Raw genomic sequence first — 13749 nt, 5'->3', positions numbered from 1 at the left:
ATATATTATATAAAAATATATTTACATATAAATATATATAACTTATTTTATATATATTTATATATAAATATATATTTAATTATATATACATATATATTTATATATGTGTGTGAAATGGTGTGGATAAGAGACATACGGAGATAGAATACGCTAGAATGTGGGGCATTGTGTTGTAAATGGGATGGTGGTTGGAGGGAGATGTGGTATTAAGGGAAGTGTTCTTAAAAATGAGAGTTACCGTAGCATGCATATACACTTACAGAAATAATCCACAAAGAGGGTAAAATTGATGCAGAAGAGATGGGGGACAACTGAAGCAGTGAAATCCTTGAGGAAGCAAGAGGCTTTGCATAAGTGGGGGGGTTGGCCTTAGATAGACAGTCCAGCCAATGTAACAGGGAAGGTCACAATTAGTCCTCACAGGGGCTTGTGTATTTGGGGTGATGAAGAGGTCCTTATACGAGAGGATGGTCATCAATTTTCTAAGGATTGGAGAAGCATTGGAGGTTGGGAGAGAGGACACCAAGTAGTCATCTTGGAAAAACCGAAATGCAAACTTTCTAGGGAAACAGCGGAACTTTTCAGCAGGACTGTGGTCATAAGGGTAAGGAGAGGCCAGTAAGCTTGGTGTATGTTTTCTCCAATCATTCTGAGCTGCCTAGGCTTCAGGCACAGAATAGGTGAGGTTCTGGGTTTAATCTAGATGTAGCTTGGCTGGGGAACAAAATGGAGAGGAGATAAGAGCGTTAAAGGTGTCCCCAAGTCAGACGATAGAGTGCTTGACTCCGAATCTAAACTGTGAGGGGAAGAAAGTAAGAGCAGATAAGAGATGATGAGTAATGAGGTAGTCATGGGGACCATGGATTAGATGTCTCATTGGTGGAGAAGAATGATCAGACGAAGGCGCTTCACAAGGGTGAGCTGGAAAAATAAGAGGGTGTAACTGGAGAATGAAATGTTTAGGTTTGAGATCTTGGGTCTGGTGCACTCAGAGTCCTACAGAGTAATGAGGTAAGTAAGGGGCTGAGGTGGGGCAGAAAACCAGACTTTTGGAGGTAGGGGGGAAAAGACCTGAGAAGCGAGGGGATTGGATGGATAATTTATGTGGATTTAGAGTCACGAGGATGGAAGACAGGAACAGCAGTGGACAGGAAGACAGCGATCCAGGTGCTGGAATCTTCAGGGAATCAAAGAGTGAGTGTCTGGCAGATCAGCAGGAGACTTTGAAAGAAGGATCTGTGGATGGTGAAGGTTTGGCATGGCCTTGAAAGAAACTGAAATTTTGGAAGCAGGAAGGAAAAGAAATGGTCAGGAGGCAGCCACATGAAGCAACAGGGACACTTTCCTAACTTTTGGCACATGAGGAAAAAACAATAATTTTTCTCAGAGGATAGTCATATTTTAGTTAGCATACACACACACACACACACACACACACACACACACACACACACACACACAGAGTACTATTTCATTATACTGGCAAGAAAACTGAGGCTTAGTGAGATTAGGCAACCTGCCCACGGCCATGGGACAGCAGCTTGGATTCAAGCCCAGGTCAGTCTGAGTCTGGAACCTCTGCTCTGGTTTGGTGTGATTTGTGGCTCTGAACACCATGCTCCATTCAGTTTTGCCAAAGTTTACTTCCTCCAGCTGTGTTTCCTCTGCTCTTAGCCCTGTATCCCCCTCCTTCCAAGGTTATCACCTGAGGTTACCCGGAAGCTCTGGACATTTGCAGCCTGATCCAGGGTTGGGCTTGCCCTAGAATCCTTGAATTTGTTCTTGGGGGTTAACAGCTTACACAGGGGATTCACCCTTGACTTCTCCTCCATTCCATATTCTATTCAAAGCGGTGATAAGTTGGTAATGACAGCTGGTTTTCATTCTCTTTGTGCCAACAGGGAGATAATGAGTCAAATTGGCCCAGGTTATGAAATGAAGCCCTGGAAGGGAGTTATCATCAGACTTCTTAGAGGGGAGAGCAGAAAAGGGGATTAAAATTCAAGTGGTAACTGCCGATTTGGTTGGCATTCAATCTCCTTAAGGCTTTCTTCTTCTTCGTGTCATCACTGAATGAGACAAAGCAGGCAGCTGGTAAATGGGAGAAAGGTAAGAAAGTGCTTGAGTATTGTGATAATTCATCTTTAATAGCTTTCATTTAGGCTCTGTGCCACACACTGAACATGAATTGCTCTAAATCCTTATAATAATTTTCAGAGGTGAGTATTCCCTGCCCCCCACCATTTCACAGCTATACAATTTAGTTCCGGTGGGATTACCCATCTTACTTGAGATTGCTCATACATCTCTGACTCCAAAATCAGCCCCCTCTCCACCTCATGGTGATCGCTCCTTGGGGAACCTGCTAATTTGCCTTGACTTTGTTTAGCAGCTGGAGGGAGAAAGGGAGGCCACATCAGAAGGTCAAACCAAATTTCTTCGCGATCTTCCTCTTTTTCGTATCATGGACTCTAGTACTTGGCTGCCTGCGTTTAAATATCACCTACCAGCTGTGTGACCTCAGGAAGATTACTTGACCTCTCTGAACTGCGTTTTCCCCATCTGTAAGATTGGGGGAGTTATTGTGAGAATTAAATAATTTAAATATGGTAAGCACTTAAGATTGTGTCTGGCACATAGGAAGTGTTAGCTGTTGCTTTTATTGTGGCTGCTGTTGTTTTTATCATTGTTAGTAGTGATGACAATGAGTATGATGTCATTTGTGTTAAAAGCTAATCATTTTTGGTGCCGTTACTGGGGTCCCAGGTTTGACTGGGACAAGCGATTTACATGTGGTAACTTAATTAACTCTCATCAGTTAGGATACTTTTGGATACAATAATTGAAATTGCAACCCCAGCAGACTTAAATGAAAGGTTATTCATTACTGCCTTCGACTGGAAACTCACAGGTAAGGTAAGTTTCAATGGAGGTTGATTCAGGGCGTCAGTGATGATACAAGGCTCCAGGAAGCTCTTTTTATCTTTCTTTTCTGCTTTACTCAGTGTTGGCTTTACCCATAGGGTGGTCATGAAGTGGGTGAAATAGTCCGAGGCATCATGTGGAGATCAGACACCATTCAGAAACGGAAAAGAGACTCTTGGAGAAAATTTTTCCCAGAAGTCTCTAGCAAGCGCCGGTTCTTGTCTCATTGGCTAAAGTTGTGTCACATGCCCATTCCTGAACCAATGGAGGGAGAGGGATTTTCTCCAGACCAATCAGGTCACCCTTGGAGCTGAGGGTCGGGTTGGCCTCCAGCTAGCGTCTGCCTACCTGGGAACGGCACTGCCTGAAGAAAATCATGCTTCTGTGAGGAAGAAAGAAAGGGAAGTGGATACGGGTGGGCAAACACAGGATGCCCTATAGGTCGGTGGTGTTTTTTCTGTTTAACGAAGAAGGAAACTGTTGGTGGAAAAAAACTAACTCTGTCACGTATTGCAAGGAGGTTTATTCTGAGCCAATATGAGTGATTGCAGCCCAGGGAAAACACAAACCAAAGTAGCCTTGAGTAAGTGGTCCCAAGGCAGTTGTACTGTAACTTTGTGTTATACATTTCAGGGAAGCAGAAATTACAAGCAAAGTCATAAATCAAGCCATGGAGATTATGCATTAGTCCCAGAATGGTGGGATATCTTGAAGTGGAGGCTTACAGGTCATAGGTGGGTTTGGAGATCCTTTAATTTGCAAATGATTAAAGGAACAAAGCTTTGTCTAAAAACTTGGAGTCAGCAGAAAGGAATGTTTAAGTTAAGATGAAGTCTGCTAATCGTCATGGCATGCTATGCCAGGGTTGGGTTGCAAGAACAAGACACAGTACAATCCAGACTGACCTGTTGGGGTGTGTGACTTAACTTTTGCCTGGCATGGATTTAGGTCCTGTTTATCATTCAATATCTATTGCCATGAATAATCCATTCTGTCAGTCTTATGATTGCTATTTGAACATTCACTCTGGTTAATTGTTGTGTCTAAACTGCAAAACAGAGGGGCTGTCATGAGGCATATTTGACCTCCTATTCTCTCACGGTGTGGACTCAGTTTTTCAGGTTTTCTCTGGGGTCCCCTTGGCCAAGAAGGAGTCTGTTCAGGCAGTTGGGGAGCTTAAGATTTTATTTTTTATTTACAAAACTGGGGGTCGAAAAAGTTAAGTAATTTCAGAGGGTCATCAAATCAAAAGTAGAATTTGCCCCTGACTGTGTCTGATCGTAACGTGCATGTTCTTTAGGGCCATCCTAGAGCTTTATGGGATATGGAAAGGATCTATGACCACCACTTTTACTGAGCACATGCTAAGTGCTAGACACTACGTAGGCACATTACAAGAATCTTATTTAATTCCTTTATCAACTCAATTAATTAGGCATTTTAGGTCTATGTTATAGTGGGGGGATTAACTGGGGCTGGGACAGGGGACATGGCTTGCTGCAGGCCACTCATCTAACAAGAAGGCAAAGCCAAAATATAAACCCTGATCTGTGTGGCTCCAAAGCCCCAATTACACGTTCAGAGTACATGCTCCAGTGAATTTTTCTTTTTTTTTTTTTTTTGAACTCCAAGTTCTGTGACCTCTTCTTTGCACTTTCCTTCACTGAGAACTTTTAAAATAAAACATCTTAATTGGCTGCTCTGATGCTTTTTGGGTTGCAGGGAGTCGGAAGTGTGGAAATGGGCTCTTTAGGTTATATGATGATGTGTCTACTCTTCCCCAAAGCAAGGGGAAAGGAGAGGGGATTATGATCACATGAAACCCATTCATGCTTGGGTCTATGATCTTGCTGGGCAAGCTCTCAGAATCCTCTTCTCTTTGTTCCCGGGTATCTAGTTTTAAGATAGGGAAAAGAATTCTGATTGATTGGGGCCCCACTGAAGTGCCAGGCAGTATACTAGTGTTTAATTCTCCCAGCAGTCACATGAAATATTGGTATCCTGTGTGCAAATGAAAAGCTTGTGCTTCGCAGAGGTAAAATACCTATGCAAGATGACACAGCCTGTTGAGTGCGAGTTTGGAGCTGCCCTCTGTCTGACTCCAAATCTTAGATTTTTCTATCATGTTTCTTGAATTGTAAAATCCATTCCCATAGAGCACCTGCCAAAGTCTTATACTTTTTTCAACTCCTTCCCCATATCCTACATATGGTCATATTAATTTAAGTTCCTTTGGTTGCCAGTAACAGAAACCCATTCAGACTTGTTTAAGCAAAAAGGGGGAATTTATTATAAGATACTGAGGTTTCTCACTGAGCCCAAAAGCAGATCTGAGTGTCAGGGGCAAACAGGGATAACCAGGAACTCAAATTTTATGTGGACTTTTTCTGTTATATGAACTTCTCTGAGTGTATTTGCTTCATTCTTCTTGCTCACTGCACACTAGCTTCCTTTACTACCTACACACACAAGAAAAATACTGCTGACACTTCCACCTTATATTTATATTTAACTACACTAGTCACATGACTATGCAGAAAATCTTTTCTCTCTCAGTTTCTCCTATCTCTTTCTCGTTTTCTCTCTCCGCCCCTCTCAACTCTGGGTACTCAGGGAAGAAGTTAATTAGCCTGACTAAATCTTGTGCATTTATTTCTAGCCCAATTATCTGCGTCTAAAGACTGGGAGTGGTGCTGTACCAAAATGGCGGCTCCCACTAGAACGTTGTAGATGGAAGGAGGAAGGCGTTCTCCAAAAACGGTGAGGGAGATTCCAGAAGTTGTGGTTGTGCTGATGGACAACCTAATAACTCTCTTTTATAAGAAAATTTGTAATAGTATTTACTCATGATGAGGATCCAGCGAATTTCATGTAAAACCCTTAGAACAGCGTTTGTTGAAGTAAACACTTCATAACCTGGAGCAGGTTATAGTATTAGGTAATCAACAAGCTTCATTTGTTCCATTCTTTGAGCCTAGATGTGGAAAAGAATGGGTTGCCATTTGGGGTGGAGAAAAAGTCCTTGAATGAGGTCAAAGGGGAAAGGGCATTTCCTTCTTCTTGAACTAAAATTGGTGCTTGTCTCTAAAAAAAGAAGTCATTCGGTTATGGGAAGCTCAACTATCTGGGGACTTTTTCTCCTTCCTTTAAGACAGTGTCCTTCACCATGGATGTATGTTTGGATCACCTGAGGTGCTTTAAAAATACTTAACATTTAGGTTTCACCCTCAGGGGTGGAGCGCATGCATTAATCAATCTGGAGTAGGGCCCATGCATTAATTCTTAAAAAGTATTCTAAGGTGAGCCTGATATGTACAGAGGGGGGAATCCACTGGTTTAAAATGAGAAGCAGGCTGGGCCTGGTAGTTCATGCCTGTAATCCCAGCACTTTGGGAGGCCGAGGCAGGCAGATCACTTGAGGTTAGGAGTTCGAGACCAGCCTGGCCAACGTAGTGAAACCCCGTCTCTACTAAAAATACAAAAATTAGCCAGATGTGGTGGTGCACACCTGTAATCCGAGCTACTCAGGAGGCTGAAGCAGGAGAATCACTTGAACCTGGGAGACAGAGGTTGCAGTGAGCTGAGATCATGCCACTGCACTCTAGCCTGGGCGACAGAGTGAGACTCTGTTCCAGAAAATAAAAAATAAAATGAGAAGCAGTTGGCTGAGGACCTGAGCCAATTCCAAGAAGACAAGAGACTAAAAAGCCACAAGATCACAGGCAGACAGAGAAGGCTTAGTTTGCCAACAATGACAAGGCTCTGGGGTGATGTCCTCGGGAGGTATTGTGCTAAAGTCTTTGATGGTTCTCTTCTGGATGAAGACCTGTTTTGATAACTACAAGAGAAATAACTGAAACTCAGGTGGATCTTGTTAGTGTTAAGTACACTCCTACTGGCTTCAGTTTGCTCTCCCCTTTTAATTCACAGTCTCCCATTTGAAACGGTATCAAAGTGTATTAGGAAGAGCTCTCAAAGACCAAATGTGATAGGATAACAGGTTCAAGTGGCTGCTTCTGATATGCAGCCAAACATCAAGAGCAGAAGGAGAACGTATGCTTGCTGCACCGATTTACACCAGGGAGGGCCACCTCGATGTCACCATTTGCTCACTTTCTAGACAATTACATCTGCCCTGCCCAGGCAAGGTTGATGACCACATCTTGAATTTGTACAACACTTTGCAATATTTAAATCTCCCTCCTAAATATCTCAGTGTCCTCCAAAGTGTAGAATGTGAACCACAGGAGATATAGATAATTTTAGCTGATACATGGAGATTTTTAATAGTTATTTTATGCATATTAGGGAAAACATAATTAGCAAGTAAAATGATGATTTTACAGATAATTTCTTAGGATAAAGTAGATAATTAAGATTTTTTTCCCACTTTTGGTGAACTGGTTTAAAGAAATATTAATTTCAAGTGGTGGGCGGATGTGGTAAGTAATTATAATGTGTTTTGAGGATGATCAAACTTTGGGATTGTTATTTCATTATTTCTTTGAGTCACCAACAATCCAGCGTAAATGAAATGTCACTTGTTCTTAGCTCTATTTCATAGGTTAGGAAATTGAGGGTTCGAGATTTTAAATAAGTCATCCAGTTTTTAGTTATGGGCTTAAATTCATGTCTTTTTAATGTAACTGCAGTCCACTCCCGGACTCTTCGACAGAAAGTCTAAGACAGAGCCTTTCTTTTCCTAGCAAGTGAGAGACGATGTCCGAGTCATTTGCACTGTCTCTACCTTCCCTTTCCAGGATTAATAATATGTGTAGCTCTGACTACATAACAAAATGGATTAACTCAGTGGTTCTCAAAGGGTGGTTCCCAGGCTAGCATCATCAGCACCACATGCAACTTACTAGAAATGCAAATTCTTAGAACTGCCCTAAAACCAATATCTTGGAAACTATGGGGATAGGGCCAGAAACCTCTGTTTTATCAACCCCTGGTATAATTCTGATGCACGCTAAAGTTTGAGATAGTTTGAGAACTCTGTTGTGGTTCTCAGTGAGGTGTTAATACCCTACCACCCCACCTGGGAGACATTTAGCAATGTCTGGAAACATTTTGGGTTGTCCCGACTGGGGCAGAGGGTGATATGGGCATTTAGTGATTGGAGGCCAGGGATGCTGCTGAGCATCTGTAAAGGCACAGGACAACTCTGTGTAATAAAGAATTATCCCGCCCACTTTGGGAGGCCAAGGTAGGAGAATTGCTTGAGGCCAGGAGTTTGAAACCAGCAACATAGCAAGACCCTATCTCTAAAAACAAAAAATTAAAAAATTAGTTGGGCACGGTGGTACTCACCTATAATCTCTTCTACTCAGGAGGCTGAGGTAGGCGGATTGCTTGAGCCCAGGTGTTTGAGGCCGTAGTGAGCTATGCTCACACCACTACACTCCAGCCTGGGTGACAAAGCAGGACTGTTTCAAAAAAATGTTTTGACCCAACCCAAAATGTCAATTGTCCTGAGGTTGAGAAACACTACACCAAACTAATTAATCTTGGCTTGATTAGCGTTGTGGTTCAGTCAATGGAGCTATCTTCAAGAGGCCAAAAGCAGTCTTGAAATCACTGCTTACTTTTGCCTCTGATTGACTGGGTTGCATACTTTTTATTTGTCAGTGCTCAGACATATATGGCCAGTGGGCAAACATCTTCTCCAGTCTACTCTTGGCCATATTTATGATTCCTCAAATGGGTATCAAATTGTGGTCAGAGTTGATGGTGGAATCCAGCCCAAGAAACTGGGACAGCCAGGGGCAATGTGTGAGACTTGTGTTTGTTGCAATCTACCTTACCTCTCTTGGCACTTGAGACTTCAAACTGTGTCCTGGATGCTAAGATTCCACCTTTCAAGAAAAGAATGCATAACCAGGTCCCGGTTAATAAGGCAGTATAGCATAATGGTCAACAGCATCATTTGGGGTGGGAGGGGGTCAAATTCCTTGGCATCAAATCCCAACTTTGCCATTTCTAGACTGTGTGACTCTAAGTAAATTCTGCACTTTCCTGAGCCTCAGTTTCCCCATCTGTAAATCAGGGTGATAATAATAGTAGTACTTTCCTTTTAATACTGTTATGAGGATCAAAGAGGACAATGCATACAGAGCTCCTAAAACAGTCCAAGAACTATGGAAAATGCTTGCCATCTGCTACTTTTAATTACTATTTGATACAGTTTGGATGTGCGTCCTCACCTAGATCTCATATTGAATTGTAATCCCCAGTGCTAGAGGTGGGTCCTGGTGGGAGGTGACTGGATCATGGATCATGAGGGTGGTTTCTCATAAATGGTTTAGCACTATCCCCTTTGGTGCAGTCCTCACAGTAGTGAGTGAGTTCTTGTGAGATCTGATCGTTCGAAAGTGCGTGGCACCTCCCCCCTCACTCTCTTTTGCTCCTGTTTTTCCATGTGACACGTGTGCTCCTCCTTCACCTTCCACCATGTTCGTAACTTTCCTGAGGCCTCCCCAGAAGCAGACGCTGCTATGCTTCCTATACACCCTGCAGAACCATGAGCCAATTAAGTCTCTTTTCTTATAAGCTACCTAGTCTCAGGTATTTCTTTATAGCAATGCAAAAATGGCCAAATACGCTATTAGTACTCTGTACTGTCTCTTTGGGTCTTCCATCTTTTATTTTATTTTATTTTATTTTATTTTATTTTATTTATTTGAGATGGAGTCTTGCTGTGTTGCCCAGGCTGGAGCGCAGTGGCAAGATCTTGGCTCACTGCAACCTCCACCTCCCAGGTTCAAGCGTTCCTTGTGCCTCAGCCTCCTGAGTAGCTGGGACTACAGGTGCCTGCAACCATGCCTGGCTAATTTTTGTATTTTTTAGTAGAGATCGGGTTTCACCATGTTGCCCAGGTTGGTCTCAAACTCCTGGCTTCAGGTGATCTGCCTGCCTTGGCCTCCATCAGTGCTGGGATTACAGGTGTGAGCTACCGAGCCTGGCCTGAGTCTTCTGTTTTTTTAAATGACAAGTATATCTCCTTAATGCTCAAGAAGAACCCTTGATACCCAGTTCTTTGGGGAGCACTGATCTCCTTATTCCTCCCCAAAGCTGATACTCCATGTTGCTTAACCATAATTAGCCTTTTCTCTCTCCATACCTGTAATATAACAAGTAATGAATTGCATCATATTCCCTGTTTCTAGGATTTCATTCTGACCCTGGAAGGTGGGTGCTATTACCAATGGGGATGAGGCAGGTGTCTGGCTGTAAACTAGCTGCCCTAAATCCTAAAGAACTAATTTAAGGTGATGGGTTATTAGCATCAGGGAAGACACTTTCAAGGAAGGGATGGCTGTGGCCTACATTATAAGGCTTTCACTGTAGCTTTTATAAGGTCAGCCTAGACCAGGTTAATATGGCTTTCAAAATAATAAAGAGGGAGAATCAGAATCTGTCTGCTCTTATTAAGTCTAACCCTTGCCTGAATATTAAAATATGTAGAAATAGGCACAGGTGGAATGACAGCTGGCCTCCAGGTCAAACTAGGGAAAAGGAAATCAGGGTGGGAGTCCTCACTGACGGTTGAGGAAGCAAATGAGGTCAACATCATTAATAGCAAAGCATCCCCAGTTTGTTTCCAGATGATCAAACTACTGAGGCGGAGGGGCTGATGGGGAAAACTCTGAACACGTCATTAGGATGAAAACTGTTCAAAGTTCTTTTTCCTTCATGTTTACTCAGAAATATGCCAAAGGTCTCCCAACAGGCTTCCAGCTTATACCATCCTCTACCTGACGTAAAAAGCTTCTTTCTGCCTTTACGTTTGAGCATCACAGTGGAAAATCTTCTCCAAGTAAAACCAAACAAAAGGGGAAATATCACACAGATACCAATGCAGCACTCTTGCTAACAATGGTCTCCTCTTACATGGGATTACAGGAAAGCAGTTTGAACAGTCTTCAGATTCCATGGCTGGTGGGGACAGAGTGTGGGGAATTCGAACTTTCCAGGACATGCCTGTCAGGTTCACTGTTGTTGTTTTAGAGTTCCGTTTCTGGACCACAGAGTATCTTTCAGGGTATGTGTGGGCTTCAGGCAAAAATAATAAAGTGAACTGTTTTTTTTTTTTTTTTTGGACGGAGTCTCGCTGTGTTGCCCAGGCTGGAGTGCAGTGGTGCGATCTCGGCTCACTGCAAGCTCCGCCTCCCGGGTTCCCGCCATTCTCCCGCCTCAGCCTCCGAGTAGCTGGGACTACAGGCGCCCGCCACCGCGCCCGGCTAGTTTTTTGTATTTTAGTAGAGACGGGGTTTCACCGTGTTAGCCAGGAGGGTCTCGATCTCCTGACCTCGTGATCCACCCGCCTCGGCCTCCCAAAGTGCTGGGATTACAGGCTTGAGCCACCGCACCCGGCCAAGTGAACTGTTAAATAATGAAGTTAACTTCAGGAGGAGCTATTTCTTAAGTGTTGTTGTGAGCTACCCTACAAGGACAGCGCTGATGGATGGTGACTTCCATTTCAGAGGTTTGTTAAATTTTTCAGGGACAAGTGATATTTTGGTGACTCATCCTAATAACAGTCGTAGGGGAAAATTTGCTAAAGGTTAAGAACATTGAACGTAAGACACATGAAACAGTTACATGGCAAAGAATCTAATACATCAAGTCCTGTGCTAGGAAAAAGGGCAGTGACTCTCAACCTTGGTTATGTATTAGGATTATCTGTCACATTCACAAACGATCTGCTTTTAAAAACCCACTCTAATGCCAAACCCTTGACTCATGAAGCCAGAACCCCTGGGGTTTCTTCAAGGCATCCGCATTTCGTAAATCTCACCAGGTGATTTCATTGTGAATGCAGGGTGGAGAATCACTGACCTAAAGGGACAGAGTTCAGTAGGATAAAATTGGCTCCCTCAAGAAAACAAGCAGAGTCAATTGTGTAAATAAATATGTGTGTGTGATACAGGGCATTAGATGCAGACGGTAATGTGTACTGTATAAGGTATAGGGGTTTTGGAGAAAACAAAATGACTAATTTTCCTTGGGAGGATGAGAAAATGTTTCAGGGAAGAGATGATGTCAGAATAATTTTGTAGAAGATAGAGGATTTTACCAACATGGTGAGCAGGGACGAAGATTCAAGGGAGAAGAAAGCTCACATGCTCTGCACCTAATTAGAGAAAGATCAGGAAGATTTTTGGAAATTTTCCACCCAGTAATGATCAGGTGTGGAACAGTTTGTACAGAATGATCACACCTAACCTGGAAGCTGCTCTTCACTGATGAGACGTCAGTGGCTAACCAATGGAGCCCCGAGAATTGAAACTGAGAGGTGGAGGGCAGAACATGCACAGAGATGCCTTTCCTAGATTAACAGGAGAGTGTTCTGAGTGTTCTCACGACAACGAAATGATAAATGTTTAAGGTAATGAATGTGCTAATTACCATGATTTGATCATTGCACAATGTAAGCATGTGTCAGAACATCACACTGTACCCCATAAATATGTGCAATTATTATATGTCAGTAAAAATCAAGATGTGACAGGGCATTGGAAAACAGCTAATCTCTTGCACTGGTAATATCTTTCAAAGCATTTATTATCACTTAATCGACTTCTTGTGGCTTCGAGCCAGCAGGACACAGACCCCTTCCCCTCCACATACATATGCCTTTACTCTTCTCCTTGGCTCTTCTGCTGAAGAATTTTGTCTTTGTGATGATGGACTGCTTTAGGGGCTTTCCCTCCCCTAGAACTTTTTAGTTGCCCAATCACCATCAATGATGGCAGCTCTAGCTTTTGGTACCATTGATTTGTGTGCTCACTGACCAAGATTTGTAAGATTAGCAGTGGAGCAGAAGGTGTTTCCTCTTGATGTGGGTTGCTTCATACCAACCTTCCCACATCACGTGGATGACATTTGTTGAGATGCCTGTCACCACCATTATCCCAGCATCCAATTACTCCTGGTTCTTACAGACATGGGTCTTGCTGTGGTTCTCATGGCCCTGGAGTTTCTGGGCCTTCTTCCGTCTGGATGGGTGCCATGGACTGAGATCAGAAAGAGAGCTTACTGTTTTTTAGGTTGCATTAAATTTTCATGAAGGGGTGTTGATATGGTTTGACTGTGTCCCCACCCAAATCTCATCTGGAATTGTAGTTCACATAATCCCCAAGTGTCTTGGGGGGTGGGGACCCAGTAGAAGGTAATTGAATCATGGGGTCAGTTACCCTCATGCTGTTCTCATGATAGTGAGTGATTTCTCAGAAAATCTGATGGTTTCATAAAAGACTCTTCCCCTTTTTGCATGTCACTTTTCTCTCCTGCCACCATGTGAAGAAGGACATGTTTTCTTTCTCTTCTGTCATGACTGTAAGTTTTCTGAGGCCTCCCCAGCCCTGTGGAACTGTGAGTCAATTAAACCTCCTTCCTTTATAAATTACACAGTCTTGAATATTTCTTCATAGCAGTGTGAGGACGGACTCATACCTATGTTACAACTAATAAAAACAAAGATAACTACAGCTGTAGCTACTGAAATACAATTTATAAAGACATGGTGCTTGGTGCGAATTTTAAAGATGTGGTGGGCATTTTGGCAATGGCATTTATGTTTGGAAACACTTCTTGAAGCACCAGTGAAGCCATCTACCCATCACCAGCTGAGTTGTGAACAGACTCATTCATCAATTCACATGTCATCAATTGCTACGGTTCATAGTGGAATTACGCATAACAATGCTACAACTACGATAATGAAAGGAAATTATTGAGGCTTACTATGCCTTCAATATATTAACTATTATAAGAAATATTTGATTATTTTCTACCATTTTACACTCTATTTTATTTGAT

This window comes from Rhinopithecus bieti, unplaced genomic scaffold (assembly GCF_001698545.2).
Source record: "Rhinopithecus bieti isolate Rb0 unplaced genomic scaffold, ASM169854v2 scaffold_19459, whole genome shotgun sequence".
Lineage (NCBI taxonomy): Eukaryota > Metazoa > Chordata > Mammalia > Primates > Cercopithecidae > Rhinopithecus > Rhinopithecus bieti.
This window is presented reverse-complemented; position numbering follows the sequence as displayed.